This window comes from Leptonychotes weddellii, chromosome 9, assembly GCF_054177405.1.
Source record: "Leptonychotes weddellii isolate Sample4059 chromosome 9, ASM5417740v2, whole genome shotgun sequence".
Taxonomy (NCBI): Eukaryota; Metazoa; Chordata; class Mammalia; order Carnivora; family Phocidae; genus Leptonychotes; species Leptonychotes weddellii.
Window position 1 is genome coordinate 33,185,450 of NC_138377.1, and position 21,113 is coordinate 33,206,562.

Below are 21,113 nucleotides of genomic sequence, written 5' to 3' on the forward strand. Positions count from 1 at the left end.
AGTGAGGAGTCTGCTTCTCCCTCTGCCCCTCCCCCTGCTTGTGTTCCCTCTCTCGCTGTCAAAGAAATAAATAAAATCTGTAAAAAAAAAAAAAAAAAAAGACCTAAGCTACAGAAACTGAATTCCATTATTGCCAAAAGTTCACCTAATATATTATCTTCTCCTGTGAAGAAGATGAGCTTTATTGTTATTTGTGACAAAAGAAATACTGAACAATAGAGGTGTGATACCAGGTGATGCTGCTAGCACGAGTGTACTTCTGGCCAGGAACGGAGTAGTGTTCTGTGACAGCTTGCGGCGGCCATTGAGTCACCTTTTAGGTTTCTGGGTAACCTTGGAGCAGGCTCCTGTGTTTATACCCAGTTCCTTACTCGGTATACTATTAGTTGGGCAGTTTGGAAAGGCACAGGGTGTGGGTTATTCAAGGGTGGTGCTTGTCAAGTGAAGGATTGTGGCTTTCTGATGTGGAGCCAAGTTTTATGAAATCCCATGGAGCCAGGCTTCAGATCCAGGGTTCTAATTGAATAAAGAGCTTCAAGGTTCTTTTGTTGTATAGTTTCTTCAAGGGAGAGGAAATACTATCACATTCACATTTATGCTTCCCTATATAAAATATTTAGAAATGGTATCATATGGATATTGTATATTTGTGATAACTGCCTGTAAACGGTTAAAATGTGATGGAAAAATGGGGAAACTGAAGCAGGAGGAAATAGATATGGTTTATTTTTAGTAATTTAGAGTGTTCCGTTTAAAAGCAGTTCAACAGGCTAGAGCTGTGGGCAGGGGGAGGGGTGTTAGGGTGGTTTAAAGGCCATAGCTATTACGGTGAGTGTCTGACATTTTGTTTTGAAGTATGTCTGCTCATTTATTTAAGAGCCAGAAAAATTTCTTGGAAACTTGCTTTTTTCACTGTGCACCCAGATAAAATAGTTATTCCAAATCTAGAATTGATTTTAATTTTTATTAATTGTCAGGTCTGTCAGTCTTTCAGATGTTTGACTTCTTTGGTTATTCATGCAAGATTTAAGTAGGAGGGGGGAAGCCACATCAATAAGTTTTGATCATTTAGGTCAATAAATTGAAAAGGAAAATTAAAATCATTTAAATTTGACTGGATATGATCAGATTCTGCTAAATTAAATAATAAGCATATATTAAATATTTATTAAAAATAAACATTCTCCTGGGGCGCCTGGGTGGCTCAGATGGTTGGGTGTCTGCCTTTGGCTCAGGTCATGATCTCCAGGTCCAGGGATCAAGCTCCACGTTGGGCTCCCAGCTCAGTGGGAAGTCTGCTGCTCCATCTCCCTCTGTCCCCCATCCCCCTTTGTACTCTCTCTATCTCAAATGAATAAATAAAATCTTAAAAAAAAAATAAACATACTAATTTAAACTACTTCTTTCTGGGTATGTTCTTAGAGGTCGATTGGTTATGGTTTCAGAAGCCAGCTGGGTCAGGTTTCCTACTTCTTTGAAGTTTTTTGGCAAATTGAATCAAGCCTTTTTATGTGACTCATTTGAAGGCTCACCAGTGTCAGTGTAATGTCGGTGGACAAGTGGTAAACACCAGTACATCCCAATGTGTGGTATAGAAATATCTACAAACCTGGATTTATAGAAGTGACATTTACAAAAGAAAGCTTTTAAGCCTTAAATTTGAGAAATGAAGATAGCCTAAGTCTAATTTTAAATCCAGGTCTTGAAAAATATTAATTGCTTTAAAAAAAAACCCCACATACTTGTCAAAATAATGAAAATAAATCGATGTATAGTCCTTTAGACTTTTTTCTTTGTCTGTATCTACATGTTATACATTTTTTTTTTTTTTACCAAAAATGGGACCATACTCTCACTTTGAGCATTTCTTTCTTTTTCTTTTCTTTTTTTAAAGATTTTATTTATTTGAGAGAGAGAGAGAGAGCACAGAGGGACAGTGAGAGGGAGAAACGGGCTCCCAGCAGGGAGCCCGATGTGGGGCTCGATCCCAGGACCTTGAGATCGTGACTGGAGCCCAAGGCAGACAGACGCTTAACTGACTGAGCCACCCAGGTGCCCCTGAGCATTTATTTCGTACTTTTTTTGGTATACTGTTGCTTTCTTAATGACTGTACAGTCTTCCAAGGTGGGAATGTACAGTAACTATTTAAAACCATTTCTTTATTAATAACATTTGAAGTATTTCCAGTTTGTTGCTGTTACAAATGTGCTGTGGGAACTGTTTAATACATATTTCTCCTTGTGCATAGGTGAGTATATCTGTAGGGTAGAGTCCTACAAGTGGAATTCTGAGTAAAAAGTTAGAAGTTTGGTAGATGCTACCAAATTGCTTTACAAGTAACAATTTACATTCCTAGCAAGGCTATCTGAGAATACTGGTTTTCTTGCAGTCCCTGAAAGTTCTCAGTCCTGTTAATTTTTGCTGATTATATAGGTCAGAAAGTGGTATCTTATTTTTACTTTAAAACTATATTTCTTTCTCTCTCTCTCTCTCTTTTTTTAAGATTTTATTTACTTATTTGACAGAGAGAGAGAGAGTGAGAGCAGGAACACAAGCAGGGGGAGTGGAAGAGGGAGAAGCAGGCTTCCTGTGGAGCAGGGAGCCCGATGTGGGGCTCGATCCCAGGATCCTGGGACCATGAGCTGAGCCAAAGGCAGACGCTTAACGACTGAGCCACCCAGGTGCCCCTAAAACTATATTTCTTAAAAATAACTATCTGAGGCCGCCTGGGTGGCCTGCTTCTCCCTCTCCCACTCCCCCTGCTTGTGTTCCCTCTCTTGCTGTGTCTCTCGCTGTCAAATAAATAAATAAAATCTTTTTTTAAAAAAAAGAAAGTTGGTGATTCTTACTAGGCGTGCAAGGCCAACTGCTTGAATACAGCTTGCCACCCTGGGTACAAAGTGCCTTTGACTTGACTGCTGCTGCAACTTTTTTCAGGTGCTTTTGCTCTGATTCTCAACCTGGAGCATTTTTGCGCCCTCCAAGGGGGCACTTGGCAGTGTCTGGAGACCTTTTTGGTTCTCAGAAGTAACTCTGAGGGTGGGAGTGGGGGGCAGGAAGCGACGGTGTTACTACTAGCATCTAGTGGGTAGTGAGGCCAAGGATGCTGCTAAGGATCCTCTAATGCACAGAACATCCACCCATAGTAAAGAATTTTCTGGGCCAAAATATCAGTAGTGCTGAGGTTGAGAAATCCAGCTCTACATAAAGAAAATTAGGGTGTTCAGCCTATAACCCTCTGATTTCTTTACTTAAACTTATTCTTCCTCATCTCTTGGAGCTACATGCCAGGCTTATCTTTAGTATATCCATTCCTTACCTAGAGTGGTTGACAGGTGACTATGGCTACCCTTGGTTACCTTTGGGGGACTTTGTTGTTAGAATATCTGGCTTTTCTCACATTTTGCTCAGAGGTAGAGATAGGCAGAGTCTGGCAAAGAAAGCCTGATAGAGAGACTCAGCTTCTGAGACATGGTTAGGATTCTGGTAATTTCTGGACCAGAAGTGCCGTCATTATTTTGCTAGTAAGTACCTTTGCACTCAAATGGAGAAGTAAAACAAACACTTAACCTCCTTTTTCCCAAAACAAACACCCACTCACCCACCCACTCAACGAAACAAAAAAAACCTCCCAACAAATAAAAACAAAACACCTGGTGAACAGGAATAACCTAAAGTAATTTGCCTTATTCCACGTTTCAAGTTTGTACTTGACCTGGGCTAGCATAAAAGAGAACTAACTGGTATGACTGTCCTGAGTGCATTTCCAGTGAAGAGGCTGAGAGAGTCCAAAAGAATGTTTTGAGTCATCAGATCCTTTTAAAATGCCAGATTCTTTCCATGGGGTTAATTTAAACCTGTTGTAACCCTTTAAAAATCTCCGAAGAGGCCTCGAGAGCCATAATGACAGGGAATACTGCTTGTTTAGTGGAAGTCTTTCTAAAGGGCACCTTTTTTTTTTTTTTTAAAGATTTTATTTATTTATTTGAGAGAGAGAGTGAGAGAGAGCACGCAAGAGGAGGTAGGGTTAGAGGGAGAAGCAGACTCCCCGCTGAGCAGGGAGCCCGATGTGGGACTCGATCCCGGGACTCCGGGATCATGACCTGAGCCGAAGGCAGTCGTTTAACCAGCTGAGCCACCCAGGCACCCTAAAGGGCACCTTTATATTTGGCCATAATTCTTGTATCATCAACTATCATGTAAGAGAAAAATACCGATAGGAATTTTTGGGTCCTTAACAGGAAGGAATAGCTGCTTGGGGCGGAGATTCTCATGAAGTAAGTTTCATTTTGAATTAGAAGGAAGCTCTCCCATTGGAATATAAGGTATATTCTTCTTTCTTTTCTTGACAATTTAGGTTTAGGCTAAGCATATGAATTGTATATTAAGGTGTAAAACTTCAGTGTGCTATTTATTTAAGATATATCTGTAATTCTTGTTCAGAGGTAATAAGATGTAAGTCAGGTTTTTGAAGAATAGAGAATGATTGGGTTTCTTTTCTGACCACAGAGTAGAATGGTTCTGAGCTATTCCAGGTCTGAGGGAACAGGAAGTTTCCCCTTTGTTTTTGTTGTCTTCCTTCTTTTTGTTGGTCTTTGCTTCTTTTGTTGTCTTAGTTTAGTGCTCATCCCAAAAAATATAATGCAAACCACAATGTGAGCCACATTTGTAATTTAAAGTTTTCTAAATAAAGTTCTCCAGTAGCCAGATTTTTAAAAAAGTGAGAAGAAACAGATGAAATTAATTTTAATGTTTTCCTTAACTCAGTGTATCTAAAATATAATTTCAGTATGTAACCAATATAAAAATGAGTTATTTTATATTGTTTTTTGTACTAAGTCTTTGAAATCTTAAGTGTATTTTATATTTATAGCAAGTCTCAATTAGGACTAGTCATATTTCAAGTGCTCAGTAGTCACATGTGTGCTAGTGACTACCATACTGACACACAATCTTTTTTTCCTGCTTTATTGAAGTATGATTGACAAGTAAAAATTGTGTATATTTAAAGTTTACAACATGATGTTTTAATATATGTATGCATTGTGATATTACTGCAAGGAAGCTAATGTAGCTAGCCATCATCTTACATTGTTACCATTTTGTGTGTATGTGTGTGTGTGTGTGATGAGAACACTTGAGATGTACTTTCTCAGCAAATTTCAAGTATGTAATACATTTTTTTTTAAAGATTTATTTATTTGAGAGAGTGTGAGTGGGGTGGGGATGGGCAGAGGGAGAGGGAGAGAGAAACTCAAGCAAACTCTGTACTGAGTGCGGATCCCAGTGCTGGGGCTCAATCTCATTACCCTGAGATCATGACCTGAGCCAAAACCAAAAGTCAGATGTTCAACCAACTGCACCATCCAGGTGCCCCTGTAATACATTATTTTTTACCTATAGTCACCATACTCTATATCAGGTCTTCAGAGCTTACTCATTTTATAGCTGAAAGTTTGTTCTCTTTGACCAACATCTCCCTATTTCCCTCACCCCTCTGGATATCACAGTCTTAATTGGTCTGTTGCAATTCTGCAATAGTTTTTACTACTTACTAGTTACAGGACAGTCAGACAAAGATGTTCGTGTACTAACACATATAATTTAAGAAAAAACTTTTGTAGTTGGTAACCTCACCACTCTTGTTTAAAATCAAAATATGTCCTGTTTCAGTGTAGATTGGCCCAAACTTCATTGTGTTTGAGGCTGTGCGTATGCCAAGTTTCCAGTGATGTGTATTTTTTAAAAACAGCCATGTAGCTGAGAGAAGCATCATCCAAGGAAAAAGAAAACGCCTTTTATTTGCAGTAAATTGTAATATATTCTGATGGAAACATTCTAAACCTAAGTGTCATCAGGACTCTTGCTGATAATTGAAGTTAAGAATTTTGGTATTTGGTGACCAACATTGAGTGTGGCGCTATGTAAGTCCACAAAGAAAATGGGCTCGGTCTTCATTAAACTTTACAAATTGAGGAGGACTAAATGGGATTTAAACTTAAACCTCAGTAAATGAAACTCTGAGTTTTGAGACAAATACTTGTTTGTATTGGGTGAGGTTATGTGAGAGACAGTGACACTTTAAAAATAATCAACAAGTGCGCCTGGCTGGCTCAGTTAATAGAGCATGTGACTCTTGCTCTTGGGGTTGTGAATTTGAGTCCCATGTTGGGTATAGAGATCACTTAAAAATAAAATCTTAAAAAAAAAAAAAGACACTGCTATTTCTTAAAAAAAAAAAGAAAAACAACAAAAACCAAAAGTGAATCAATAATATTTTATCCTCACTTCTTACTACAAATATCTTGCAGTGAGCCTTTATTATTTTTGTAATTGGAAATAAACTCCCCCCCAAAAATTAAAGGAAAATAAAAGAAAAGAGCACAAAACCAACAAGCCAAACTCACCAGTAGTACACAAAGACCTGGATTCTAATCCTGGTCTGTCATTAACCATCTGTATGATTTTGGGCAATTCAGTTAACATTATGAATTTGGGCAAGTCTGGGTACCTGTTTCTTCATCTGTAGAACCAGAGATTATACTTGATTAGGCTCTTTGGGTCTTTTGGTCATATGGTAATACAGTTCCATGATAGTTTCCACATAAGACTTTTGGAGAAGCTTTTAGAAGGAGTATATAGCTTGCAGAAAGTCTGGGAGCTTCTGAAATCACACACTGAATGACTTTTGCTTGCTGAGTGTCAAGCGGTGTCCCCTAGCTCTAAAGAATTTGGAAGAAGTTGTCCTAAGAAGGGGTGGAGGTTGAAATGTGGATAGAAAAAAGGAATGAAGCAAAAAGATGAGAATGAGAATAGCAATACAGTGAATCTGTACATAGTACTATACAATTTAAAAGGTGGTTTCCTGTTCAGTATCTCATTTAACACCATTTAATATTTGGAGATACGAGGGAGTATATAGGAAATAGTTGGGATGACGTGAAAGATAAATAAGAGGAAGTTAAAACGTTGAGAGTATTGTAATAAAACAGTATTTAGAATAATCTGAGAAAGGGATGTTTGGACTAAATCTGAGAGAATAGTTAAGAGAATGTGATTGTGTTGAGATGACTGTGAGTATGGAACCCTGAAATTAAACTTGAGTGTTAGAAACAGCAGGAAGGGGGCTCTTTGGTGGCTCAGTCAGTTAAGCGGCTGCTTTTGGCTCAGATGGTGATCCCGGGGTCCTGGGATTGAGCCCCGCATTAGGCTCTCTGCTCAGTGGGGAGCCTGCTTCTCCCTCTCCCTCCGCCTCCCGCTCTGCCTACTTGCGCTCTCTCTCTGTCAAATAAATAAATAAAATCTTAAAAAAACCCCAAAAAAACAGGAAGGATTCTCTGATGTAGTAAATTTATAGAGGGCATACAGTTGAATTTATTGCAGAGTTTAAAGTCATTTTGAAAGCAGAGTGACCAGTCTGTAAAGTAGAAAAGATTACATATTTGTGAAGACCTCCAAAACATAGATACTCCTCCTAGGTTTATATTATAGTCTCTGAAATGTTTTTCAAAAACTATCGGATTGATTTCTGAATGCTCACATCATTGGCCTGGACCCTGTCTATTTCTCCATACTTACTCCTGTCCTTCCCTTCTGCTTTTGAACAATTTTCAAGCTCCTTTTCTTCTCCAAATGACTAAGCTGAAGAAGAAAAACATCTGTTGGCTCTGTAGAAGGACCAAACAGAGGAATTTAAAAGAGAGCAAGGATAAGTTGTTGTAATTGTTTAATTCTTTTAATTTTTCAATCTGATTTCCTAGTGGAGTATACCACTTTTCTGTTGTTTTAAAATATCTTAACAACTTGAGCTAATATTTGTTTTCATTTTCAAGTAATTTGTTTAGTTGGTGGCATTATGGAAACCCAGGCAATGTGTTAAAATACTAGGAGACTGGTTTTGTATTCCTTTTCTGGACGAATAACTTCCTCTGATTCTTTCTAAGGTAAAAACTGTGCATGTGCTTGTTAAAGGGCCTGAGTACAGGTGGTGCTTTATGGGCAGCTGTATTTATTTAAATTATTTGTTAGAGAAATGTGGGTTTGAGACACCTCAGTTCTATTCATGTTAGGTGCTGGTCTCTTAGGTGCTGCAGGAACACAAATATAATTAAATAAAATTCCAAGAGGGCAGATATTATTGGGTCAGGAAGTCTAGTTAAGTGCAGTGAGTGAAGTATAAGCAAGGGATCCTTGCAGCCCACAGGTAGGGAGACATACCAGGCTGAGAGAATCACCAGGAAAGCCTTCATGGAAAAATTGCCATTTGAGAGGGAACTCTAAGAATGGATGGAGATAGAGGCTGGAAGGGGAAGGGGCATTGGAAGTGGCCAGAACACGGAGAGGGAAGGTTTGCATAGATTTGTTTGTTTTGAGGGAGAAAGGAGAGAGAAAGAGAGCACCAGTGACTGTGCACACAGGGGAGGGGAGGGGGCAGAGGGAGAGAGGGCAAGAGAATCTAAAGCTGGGTGTAGAGCCTGATACGGGGCTCGATCTCATGACCCCGAGATCATGTCCTGAGCTGAAATCAAGAGCCTGAGGCTTAACCAGCCGAGCCACCAGGGTGCCCCTTGCATAGATCTTTTAGCTGAACCACAGGTACCAGTTTGGATGGGGCTTAGAGTCTATATGAGATGGTGGGGAAGGAGGAGGCAAGAAAGCAGAAATAGGCTAGGAAAGAAAATGGGCAGGGAGGTAAATGGTGCCGTACTGTGGATCTCATGCTTTTTGCAGTTTTATATTCTGATAGGACCTAAGTGATGGTGTTGGTAAAGACTTTACGATGAGAACCTGCAGCGTGCAGGATAGTATACATCTCAACGTAAGAATATTGGCATATGGGCATAATAGATCTTTATGTATGAGTGCATGTGTGTGTGTGTAACTTACTCTGGAAAAGAGTGTTTCTTTTGGGATTTGTAGAGAACCTATCATTTGTGCAAATGTTTCCACTTAGGAGCATCATGGAAAAAAATTGCTTCTGGTGCAAGAATCATTGTGTGGGTGCGCATATGCGTGCACATGTGTGTATGAAACGGAAATAGAGGGGAGGAGAGGAGAAAAGTGAAAAGCAGTGGGAAGAGCAGAGCTACAACTAAATATAATTAGGGCTCATGGTTTAGAGGAAATGCCTTTGGGGGGTTCTCCATCACAAATGTTTGTCAGTATATGTACAAACAACCACTAGACTGCAACAAATTCCAAGTTATATTTTACTAAAAATGAAAATGCCTGTAGATTTTTATGTCTTTTTTTCCCTACCTTAAAAAAAAGTAGGAAAAACATGGAAGAGGGCATACATATTTCATAGTTCATCTTGTTGCCAATATGTTTTTATTTGAATACCATAGCAGTACTAGCTCTCCTGTGAATCAGAGCAATATCAGGCCCGAAATCTACAAAAGGAATTGATACTTCATTTGGATAGAACATTTGCTTTTGTAAAAACAAAGCAGGTGAAAAGGCTATTTAATGAACTGTTGAGTTAGGATATAATAATTGCTTCAGGAGAAAGTTTTTCTTTTCCCTTTTCTTAAAGTGCTGAAAAGTTATTTATTTTTTAAAAATGAAGCATTATTCCTTCATGTTGCGAGTATTGTCAAAAGTGCACCCTGTGAGGAGAGATGAGCAAACTTGCTTACTTGGCTGTGAACAGCTTTTCTTTGCTGCCTCGGTCTTCTGCAAATTTAAAAGGAATTACTGGTTTATATGTTTCCATTGTGAATTATTGAAATATGAGGTTGTAAAAGTTGAACTTTGTGGTGCCCTGGTAGTGTTTTTAAACTTCTCTTGTATCTTTTACTACCCTGAGAAAACTGTGAAGGACTTAGCAAATATATTGGGCCAAGGTTTAGAACCTTATTGTGTCTGGCCTTCCAGATCTTTTGAGTAGGTTCTGAATAACTTCTCTTTGGTTTGAATTATAACATTGTTGCTCGTGGCTCTGAAAACTATCTGTAATAGCCTCATTCTTGTCATTGCCTAACTCTTAAGAAAGCTGCTTTTTGCTTTTGGGTAATTGTGGGCATTTGGTGCAGTACATGCTTGGGACGTATGAAAGATATTCATAGTAGTGTTGATGCAGGCTAGTTCTTTCTGAAAAGGGGAATGATTAGAAGTCCTCAGTGCCTGCCCGCCTGCCTGCCTGCCTTTCTTCCTTCCTTCCTTCTTTCCTCTCCTTTTTATTTTTTAAAGATTTTATTTGTCAGAGAGAGAGAGATCCCAGACCCTGGGATCATGACCTGAAAGCAGACAGTTAACCGACTAAGCCATCCAGGCATCCCAGTGCTCTTCTTCATACTTGATATCATCGTGTGTGTGTGTGTGTGTGTGTGTGGTGGGGGAAGAAATCTTATCCATTCTGGTGCCTTCTGCCATCTCTCTCAGACTTTTTTTTTTTTTTTTTAAGATTTATTTATTTGAGAGAGAGAGAGAGCACAAGCAGGGGGAGTGGGAGAGGGAGAAGCAGGTTTTCCGCTGAGCAGGGAGCCTGATGCGGGGCTTGATCCCAGGACCCTGGGACCATGACCTGAGCGAAGGCAGACGCTTAACGGACTGAGCCACCCAGGAGACCCAACTCTCCCTCTCAGACTCTTCAGTCTGTATTTTCAGGCTAGAAGTTTCTCCAATCCATACCTGCATTCCTAGCTATTCCTTTGTTGCTCTCACAGGCACTTCAAATTCCACATGCCGCAAATCTCTCTAGGATCTCTTCTTTTTGAGTTTCCCCATTTTAGTGAGTGTGGCACCATCATCTCCTTTGCAGCCCAAGCCCTATCTGGTGGAGCTCTTAGTTGTTCTGCCTCCAGCCACATGATAGCTTTTTGAGTCTGTCCTGCCTTCTCTTTTCCCCATCACTGCTCTGCTCTTATTTCTTGCCTTTGCAAAAAATAAAATATATTTATTTCAGAGCTGCCTGTGTGAGCTTTCTGTTTCACAGCTCTGTGGTGGAAAGCTCTGTTGGCTCCCCCCAACCCCCCGTAGAAAATGGAAACCCTCTGATCTGACCCCTGTCTGCCTCTCTCCTGGCTGCCTCCTCCCCCACACATACCTAGGTTCTAGCCTGTTCCCAGTGCTCTGGGTCTTTGCTCCTCTCCATGCCCACACATGTGCTGTTCTCTGGACGCAGAGAGCCCTTAGTTCTCTTACGCTTGTGGCCAGCTTCTCTTGCTCTCTCAACCATTGGCTCAGACATCACTTCCTCAGCCTTTATCAAATCTCAGGTAGTACTTACCACCTTGAAGTCACAATCAGGTAATGGCTATCTCCCGCCCCTCCCCATTTCTCTTTTCTTGCTTTGCTTTTTCTTTTTCCTATTGCTCCCTATCCCCTTTTAGCATACTGTATTGTTCTTATTTATAATATTAACTGTGCCCCCATGCTGGAACATAAACTCCACTAGGGCAGGGATCTTTGTCTCTCTCGTTCACCTCTGTACCATCACTGCCTAGAACAGTGTCGGATACATAGAAAATACTGAGAAATATTTGTTGAAGAAATGTGTACTTGTATGTCAGGGCCCAGCCCACAGCAGACATTGGATAAATTACACTGTTGATGAGCAGTTTATTCTGTTAGACTTTCTCGGGGGTGTATGCCTGTGTCTTTGGTATATAGAATAAATTTAATTAAATACTTCTTAGGATTTGCATGTGTTCAAATAAATTTGTTCTTTTGTAAAAGGTTGGTTTACTCTATTTATTAGTTTCAGATGTCCTAATTGGCTAGATGTGTTTTGTGCCCATTTATATTGCTCCCCTTTCTTAGATAAGCCAACTCTTAACAACTGAATAACTAAGAAAATATTTCACCAAAGTTGAAACTTTCAGAATACCATCCATATAGGGTCCAACATCATACATGCCCCAAGGCAACAGTTTTCAAACATTTTTGGTCATATAAGCTTGAAAGAACTTTGTAAGGTAATGAATTTTTGCACTGATTCAGGGAAGTTTTTCTTGTATGTTTAGATAATTATACAGCATTTAATTTCAGGATATTGTAGATACTGACATTTAGAGAATGTCAGAAGCTGGGTGATGGGTACATGGGGGTTCATTATACTGTTCTTTCTACTTTTGAGTGTATTTTAATATTTACATAGCAAAAAGTAAAACAAGACAAAGCAAAAATTCTTTGTGGAAAGTGTTCCCATGTGTGTATTCTGGTTTGAGACCACTGTCCTTTGATGCTACTGATAACATTAGTCTTAGTGCTATTAGCAGAGTAAGGCATCCTCTTAAGTTGAACCAAGTGAAATTGCCAATATTTGACCATCTGTGACCTGTAAAAATGGCAGTTTCATATGATTCAACCTAACAATATTTGATTGGGTGTATTATTTTCCCCTGCACAGCAGTTTCATTTCACTAAGTGGAACAGAGCTTGATGGCTCAAGGAGAATTTTTTTTCAGGCATTTAATCCTCAAACACTATCTTTTTTAATTAAGATTTGTCAAAAAGAATTTTCATTTGCTGTCAGTACAGTGTCAGGTGCTAACATGCAGCCACTTCTTCCTTTGCTGTATCAAAGACTTAAGTTTTGGTTTGTTCAGTTCTTGATTCTTAAGTGTGGGCAAACAGACTGGTCAGTTAATTTAGTGAGGTGTTGAGTGAACAGAAGAGAATGTTCAGGCCAGACAGATGGAGCTGTCACCTGAATAGTCCCTGACAAGTTGACTCTAGAGAGAAATTAATCTTCTAAAGAGCTCAGAGTGTGTCTCTGTGTGTTTTTGTCTTTGTTGTGAAGTATGGGAATAACAGACTGGAGACAGATACTGTTCTTGATGTTTTCTTTAGCAGAAGGAGATTGGGAGCTAGAGGAGTTAAGTGATTTAATCTGCTATCATAGTAAGTCAGTGGAGGGTCAGGTTCTCATGGATTCTCATTGCATGCCATATAACCTAGACTAGTTGGTCTCAAAATGTGCTGCCCTGGCTGCCTCGGCTGTTGTCACCCAGAGTTTCCTGTCCCTCTAGTTACATGTGTTACTTTTATATTTTTTTTAATTTTTTTTTTTTTAAGATTTTATTTATTTATTTGCGAGAGAGAATGAGAGACAGAGAGCATGAGAGGGAGGAGGGTCAGAGGGAGAAGCAGACTCCCCACTGAGCAGGGAGCCCGATGCGGGACTCGATCCCGGGACTCCAGGATCATGACCTGAGCCGAAGGCAGTCGCTTAACCGACTGAGCCACCCAGGCGCCCCTATATTTTTTTTAATTTAACAGAGGATATTAAGCATTTAATGTACTTTTTGCCAAATTAGTCATCACATGCCATAAATTACAACAGAACTCTGGCTTTTGTGTTAGATAGATCTAACCTCTGCACTTTCGTTTTGGAGAGCTCAATGAACAGCTTTGTCCGGGGTACAATTTGCTCTGATATTTCAACCTCACTATAGAGAGTCTCATATATATCTTAACGATTATTTTGTGGTAACTCACGAAAGAATTCTGATGCTCGGAAATGACCTTGAATTCATGGTAATTTTTATGTTTCGAATGGGGAGAAAAAAGCTGCTATGGTTTGTTTATAACTACTAAGCTATGTGATTTTATTTTCACCTGAGTTTGGTAGGATGACTTTCTTGGTGCAGTTCTGGATCTATGTTTCAAGCTATGGGTTTCATATAGGTACCATACCAATAGATGCAGAGATTTTTTTTTTTTTCCCATGATTTTTGATATACATATTTTTTTCTTCTCTCTTTTTTAAGGTTTTATTATTTATTAGAGAGAGAGAGAGCACACGAGAGAACACAAGCAGGGGGTGTGGCAGAGGGGGATAGAGAGGGAGAAACAGATTCTCCACTGAGCAGGGAGCCCAACATAGATAGGGCTCCATCCCAGGACCCTGGGATCATGATCTGAGCTGAAGGCAGATGCTTAACCCACTGAGCCACCCAGGCGCTCCTATTTTTGATATACATATGTGTAAATCTCAGATCCCACTTAGTTAATATACTTCATTTCATGTTTACCAGAAAACGTGATCACATAAAAGTAGAATTGTCCTGGATAATCTAGGATGGTATTTTTCTGATTTTGGTGCTACCTGTAGCAGTAAATAATTCATTTTACATCCTGACCCCAGTACACGCACACACATTAATGCAAGAGTGTACATGTGGGGAACCTGGGTGGCACAATTGGTTAAGCATCCGACTCTTGATACTGGCTCAGGTCATGATCTTAGGGTCATGAGATCAAGCCTCACATTGGGCTCCACTCTGAGTGCAGAGTCTTTTTTTTTTTTTTTTACGTTATGTTAATCACCATACATTACCTCATTAGTTTTAGATGTAGTGTTCCATGATTCATTGTTTGTGCATAACACCCAGTGCTCCATGCAGAACGTGCCCTCTTTAATACCCATCACCAGGCTAACTCATCACCCCACACCCCTCCCCTCTAGAACCCTCAGTTTGTTTCTCAGAGTCCATAGTCTCTCATGGTTTGTCTCCCCCTCCGATTCCCCCCTTCATTTCTTCCTTCCTACTATCTTCTTTTTTTTTTTTTTTTAGCATATAATGTATTATTTGTTTCAGAGGTAGAGGTCTGTGATTCAACAGTCTACACAATTCACAGTGCTCACGATAGCACATGGGGAGGGTATGTGCTATGGTACAGAGTTGGTTTAAAACTCTCTCTCAGGGCACCTGGGTGACTCAGTTAAGTGGCCGACTCTTGATTTCAGCTCAGGTTGTGATCTTCGGGCCCTGGGATCCAGCTCCATGTCAGGCTCCATGCTCCATGGGGAGTCTGCTTCAGGATTCTCTCTGCCCCTCTGCCCCTCCCCCCCAAATAAATAAATCTGCAAAAAAAGAAAAAAAGACTCTCCCCCCCCGCCCCACTATGCACGTGCTCTCTCAAACAAACCTTTTATTTATTTATTTATTTATTTATTTTTAAAGATTTCACCTGTTTATTTGAGACAGAATGAGAGAGAGAGAGAGCACATGAGAGGGAGGAGGGTCAGAGGGAGAAGCAGGCTCCCTGCCGAGCAGGGAGCCCGATGCGGGACTCCATCCAGGGACTCCAGGATCATGACCTGAGCCGAAGGCAGTCGCTTAACCAACTGAGCCACCCAGGCGCCCCCAAACAAACCTTTTAAAAAAAGAGTGTACATGTATCCAGTTTTAAAGTTAAATGAAGTAGAACTTACCCTTACTATGTTAGATGTACTTGTTTCTATTATGTTGTATTCTGTCCTACTTCAGTTTTAAAAAATATGGTGTTACAGCTCCCTAAATGAGTTTGAAAAAGCAGTGGAATAGGACATATTGTTACTCTACGTATGGCATAAGTGCCTTCTAGAAGGAATTTTGGAGAACTGTGTTGCGTATCAGTTCTTCTGCTGATTTCTTGTATAATCTTTCTTTTGTTCTTCCCTGCCTCCTGCATTTCAAGGCTACTCTGTGCCAGGCCCTATACTCACTGACTAAGGCAGATACAGTCCCTGCCCCCTAGAAGGTTGTTTTCATGATAGTAACAGTGATAACTGTCAGCTATTGAGCCATCCACAAGGAGATTAAGGTAACAGTAATCCCAATAGCTGCCACTTACTAATGCCTTTTACTTGCGAAGTGTTGTACATTCTGGGTTTTTGTTTTTGTTTTTGTTTTTTTTTAAGAAAGCTCCGTGGTGGGCCCACCATGAGGCTTGAACTCACGACCCTGAGATCAAGAGTCAGATGCTTAACCGACCAAGCCACCTAGGCGCCCCTGTACATTGTTTTCTCACCATAGCTTGCTGGGAGAGTGGTGTTATCCTCTCATTGGTGGGGAAACGGAGGCAACATTTAGTTCAGTGAAGGAACCAAGATTCTACTTCCAGTATGTCTGATTCCAGTATGCATTCACTTTCCACTGGACTGTTCTGCTTCCATGTTGAACTTAACCTCTATGGGTTTCAGTTTTGTCATTCTTAAAAAAAGAAAGATTGGGTGTTGGATATTAGGTTGCCAAGGACCAGAAGTTTTCATTTGATATTTAAGAAACTACTGAAAATAGTAGTCTCAGTGTGCTGTCAGCACTACAGGGTTAGGTATCTACATCATAAAAAACAATTCAGTTTGCCTTTCTTTGGTTTCCTTATTAGTAGTTTCAGCAGATGACCAAGTATTAAATGAACCAAGTATTAAATGAAACCGAGCTGTGTCTTTTTTTTGTCGCTATTATTTTCACATATGAAGGAGGAAAAGAGCCTAAAGTGAATATTTGAAGGATCCCACAGTTAAATCATATTGATTTGTTTGCCCTTATTTTGCTTAAGAGCAATACTAATTGGAATTCATTGTTTCTCTTACATAGATTTTTAGGTTTTTAACTGTAATGTATGTGTTTATGAAGCGCTTTTTCAGAAGGATCCAGTAGTGGATGGATGAGAGACTCATAACCTGTGGCTGTCCTGCATTTGTATTTTTCTTTGGCAGGGCCTGCCTTAAAATGAGGATTTGCATTTATTTGGCAGTTGATTTTTTACAGAGAATGTGTTAACTTCTCTTTCCCTCTCTTCCCTTATTCTTCTCCCTTCCCATCTCCTTTTCCTGTCACTCCATTTTTTTTTTTAAACATAAACAAATCAGTAAAATGATAGAAAAAGACATAAACACAAAGACTATAAAACAGACCTTTGGGCAGACATCATTTAAGTTGCTCATTCTATCTGAAAGCTTCGGCTTTCCTTTTCTTTTGGAAGTATTGTCTGTTAATCTATTTCCTGCTCTCTTCCCAGTTTCCTTTTGCTTTCCTCATTCTGTTTTCGCTCTTTTCATTTTACTGGATTGTTGTGAAGATTGAATAATACTGTCAGTAATTACTAGTACTTATGGACATGTTTGTCATGTGTCAGCCATTGTTCGGAGCGCTTTACTTAAATTAGCCCATTCCACCCGCAAACAGTGAAGAAAGCCTAGTACTGGGTTTCTCCCTAACTGCCACTGTGACTTTGGGCAGAATACTTAGTCTCTGTGTATCTTAGCTCCTTCACTTCTAAAGTGTGGTGTTATGACATAACTTCTGTAAACCACGTACAACATGGCCTGGCACACCGTACAGGCTCAGTAAACGTTAGTGGCCATTATGTGTTTTGTCGTTACCATTGAAGCAGATTGCAGTTCCTGGAATGTATTGAGTGCTCAGTAAGTGGTAGTTATTCATATTATCTAATAATATTGCATTGCATATTTGCTTTTAGGTGGTGCATTGAGTTTGGCTGAGACAGATGTGAAGTAGTAATATTCTTATAGGCTGTCTTAATTTCTAACGGTGATGATTTTCTTTTTTATGAAGTGATACTGGTGCTCATATTCAATGGCTGTGATCCAAATATTTAGTAGATAGTCTGGACTTTCATAAAGGATACTCTGAGAATAACCCATTGAATTACGTGGGGAGTGGGGAGAAGATTTGGTGCTTGTAAGTCAACATTTTATGTATTTATTTTTAAAAGATTTTATTTTTTAAATTTTTAAAAAGATAGTATTTATTTATTTGACAGGGAGAGAGAGAAAGCACAAATGGGGGGGTGGGGAGCGGCAGGCAGAGGGAACTGGAGAAGCAGGTTCTCCACCAAGCAGGGAACCTGATGTGGGGCTCGACCCCAGGACCCTGGGATCAGGACCTGAGCCAGAGGCAGATGCTTAACTGACTAAGCCATCCAGGCGCCCCTAAAAGATTTTATTTTTAAGTAATCTCTACACCAGATGTGGGGCTTGAACTCACAACCCTGAGATCAAGAGTCGCATGTTTTACCAACTGAGCCAGCCAGGTGCCTCTAAATAAGCATTTTATTTATTTATTTATTTTAAAAGATTTTATTTATTCATGAGAGACAGAGAGAGAGAGAGGCAGAGGAAGAAGCAGGCTCCCAAGGAGCAGGGAGCCCGATGTGGGACTCGATCCCAGGACCCTGGGATCATGACCTGAGCCGAAGGCAGACACTTAACCATCTGAGCCTCCCAGGTGCCCTAAATAAGCATTTTAAAAGGGAGTTGTATTGGAGTCATTTTTGGTGTATGTCGTAAAGTCAAAACTGTTTGATATTTTGCAGTCTAGATCCATCCATTCACCTTGTTCTTTACTTTTTAGCTATTAGTGGAAAATGGTCAGGTATAATAAAGCTCCTTTTTATTCAGTTAGGTTAGTCTTAAATACATGATCTTATTTATGAATGTCATGAATAAGTAACTTATGGATTGCTTTATGGCTGCTAATTGTTAACAGGTTTGACATCAATGGAATTTCTGAGAAAGGATGGAAACACAGTGACCACTAGCAACCTTATAACAAGTTCTGTGTACTCATTAAGGAAAATAAATACAGTAACATAATGAATGAACTGTCAAAATTGGTTTTCTAGTAATATAGCAGTATAGTAGGGCATCAGATGCCTTAGAACTGATAATCATAGCATGTTTAATATATTGAGTGAGTAGTTGAGTCTGTTTTAGCAGTCCAAATATGATATGTGATAGTTGAACCAATTCCAGCAGGGATTTGAAGCCCTTATTAAAGGCTGTATTAATATAAATGTTAGTGGAAGGAGCAGTGGGCTTCTTGTAGTCTATAAGACATGGATTTGAATGTGGTCCCTGTTACTTACTGTATGTATGATTTTGAGGAAATCATGCATCAGTTGCAAACCTAGCGAGTATCAAATGAGTATCAAACCTAGCGAGCCTTGCTCATAGGTTTGTTAGGATTATTGAGTAAAATAATACTTTAGAGAATGCCTTTAAAAACTTTTGAGTACTCTACAAATGTAAATTAGCATCAGTTCTACTTTCAAATATAAGGGCATTGTTTGTGGAGTGTTCTGCCTCCAACTCATGTTATGATTTTAATTTTTTGTTTAGGTTCATCAGTGGTAAGTATAAGCTTTAAGAATCCTAATCCTCAGTGTTTTTGACCACTAACTGAAATGAGTAGTGTATGTATTTGTGTCTAGCTGTGTAGACATATGCATATGATAGTGCTGTTCTTGACACTATGGTCAAGCATTTGTCAGAGTTTCCACTGTAAACTTCCTTTTGGATGTTTTTTTCATTTTAGCTTGGTTTTCCTGTGGGATAAAATTATAGGGCCTGAATGGTTTTGGATGGAAACATTTTTTCTTTTTTTAATAGGGAATGAGTACATACTATTCAAAACTGTGTGTGTTTTCTTGTATTTTATAACATTTTATCAAAAAAGTTTTAAAAATACTTGTATGTATTTTTCTTTCTTTAATGATTTTTTTTTTTTGAAGATTTTATTTATTTTTTTTGACAGAGAGAGACAGCGAGAGAGGGAACACAGGCAGGGGGAATGGGAGAGGGAGAAGCAGGCTTCCCGCCGAGCAGGGAGCCCGGTGGGAGGCTCGATCCCAGGACCTTGGGATCATGACCCGAGCCAAAGGCAGACGCTTAACGACTGAGCCACCCAGGCGCCCTCTTTCTTTAATGATTAAAAAAATATATTAGATATTGTGACCCCATACTCATAAAGGTTTTCTTTGCTGTTGTGGTAGTTTTTTCTCTGAAAATGATCACTGTCATCAGTGTATCCAAGTTCGAAGAATGTGAATCGTTTTTATAAGCTATTAGTAGATACAAAGAGCAATGATAATCTTGATTGAACATCTGGATACCTATCCCAAGTTAAGAAAAAATTAACTCCTTATAATTTATAAACTTAATCCTTAGACCTTTATCAGTGAATGTATTCATTGGTCTGTGTTATAAATTTTAGTGAAGTGTATTTAGAGACGGGCTAAGACTTAGAATACCCCCTTATATCCACTGACTGCCTTCTAATGGATGACTGGTCTCTTGTGCTCTGGTCTCAGATGACTAGATTGAGTGGGCACTTGACCCAAGATCATCTAATCAGTAGGCAGGCCTTTGGTCTAGGCAGTAATCTAGCCCTGAGGTTCTACTCACCAGAGATGAGGGTGACTTGGTATACCAATCAGAACCTTTATTTATTTATTTTTAAATATTTTATTTATTTATTTGACAGAGAGAGACACAGCAAGAGAGGGAACACAAGCAGGGGGAATGAGAGAGGGAGAAGCAGGTTTCCCGCTGAGCAGGGAGCCCGATATGGGGCTCAATCCCAGGACCCTGGGATCATGACCTGAGCCGAAGGCAGACGCTTAACGACTGAGCCACCCAGGCGCCCCCTAATCAGAACCTTTAAATTTGAACTTGGCATGGAGCAGTTGAAGGCAGTAGTAGAAGCTGAAGACAAGAAAGAGAGCTGTGTTAATGGTGGCACCATATCATAAGATTCCATAAATCCTTGTTTTTATGGATTCTGCCTTTATCAATGCTTTACTGAAGTTACTCTTATCAGGGTCACCTCCAAATCTGATGGACTCATGTCTGTCAGCATTTGATACTTGTCTATATTCTCTTTGTGGAAATAATGCTCTTCTTTGGCTTCTGTGACACTACTCAGGTTTTCTTTCTACCTCTGTCTGTTTCTTCTCATTCTCTTTGCTGGGTCTTCCTCCTCTACTCAGCTTGTATGTGTTGGATTTTTTCAGGGCTCTTTGAGCTTCACTTTCTGCACTCTCACCATAGGTGATCTCGTTTATTCCATTGGCTTGAAGACCATTTATATACTGTTGGCTCATTTCTATCTCTAGTTCAGATTTTGGTCTGTATATGCAGTTGCTGACTGGACATCTTCAGGTATATGTTTTTCAAACATCTCCAACTTTTAACACATTCTCAGTGGAACACTTGATTTCCTCACCACACTATTTCTTCTTTCTTTTACTTAATAACTCTTCTGTTCACCCAGCTGTTCAAACCAGACAACTGATAGTCATATTTGATTCCTTTCTGTTTCTTGCCTTCTATTCACTGGCATATTCCCCCTTCAGAGTAGTTACTGTCAGCGAGTACTGTTGCATCTGCCTCCACTATTTATCTCTAATTTGTCCACTTTGTCATTATCATGACTCTCTAACAGGAGTCCTCTAACCGGTTTCCCTACTTCTTCTCTTGCCTCTTTTCCATTCATTTAACTCATACTGAGCAGCGTGATCTTTTTAAAAATACAGATTGTTCATCATCATTAGCCAGCAGGGAAATCCAAATCGAAACCACATTGAGGTACCACCT

The 21,113-nt window shown here is 39.6% G+C and overlaps 1 protein-coding gene and 1 long non-coding RNA gene across 6 annotated transcripts in view; both read left to right on the forward strand.

The window, feature by feature from the left end:
- The window catches only part of PPP2R5E (protein phosphatase 2 regulatory subunit B'epsilon), a 147,485-nt gene that overhangs the window by 37,725 nt on the left and 88,647 nt on the right, over positions 1–21,113 (forward strand). The window lies entirely within an intron of this gene.
- On the forward strand, positions 4,166–13,503 carry LOC145723416 (uncharacterized). Its single transcript, XR_014148434.1, has 2 exons — positions 4,166–12,983; positions 13,197–13,503. It is a non-coding gene; the product is annotated as an uncharacterized LOC145723416 (long non-coding RNA).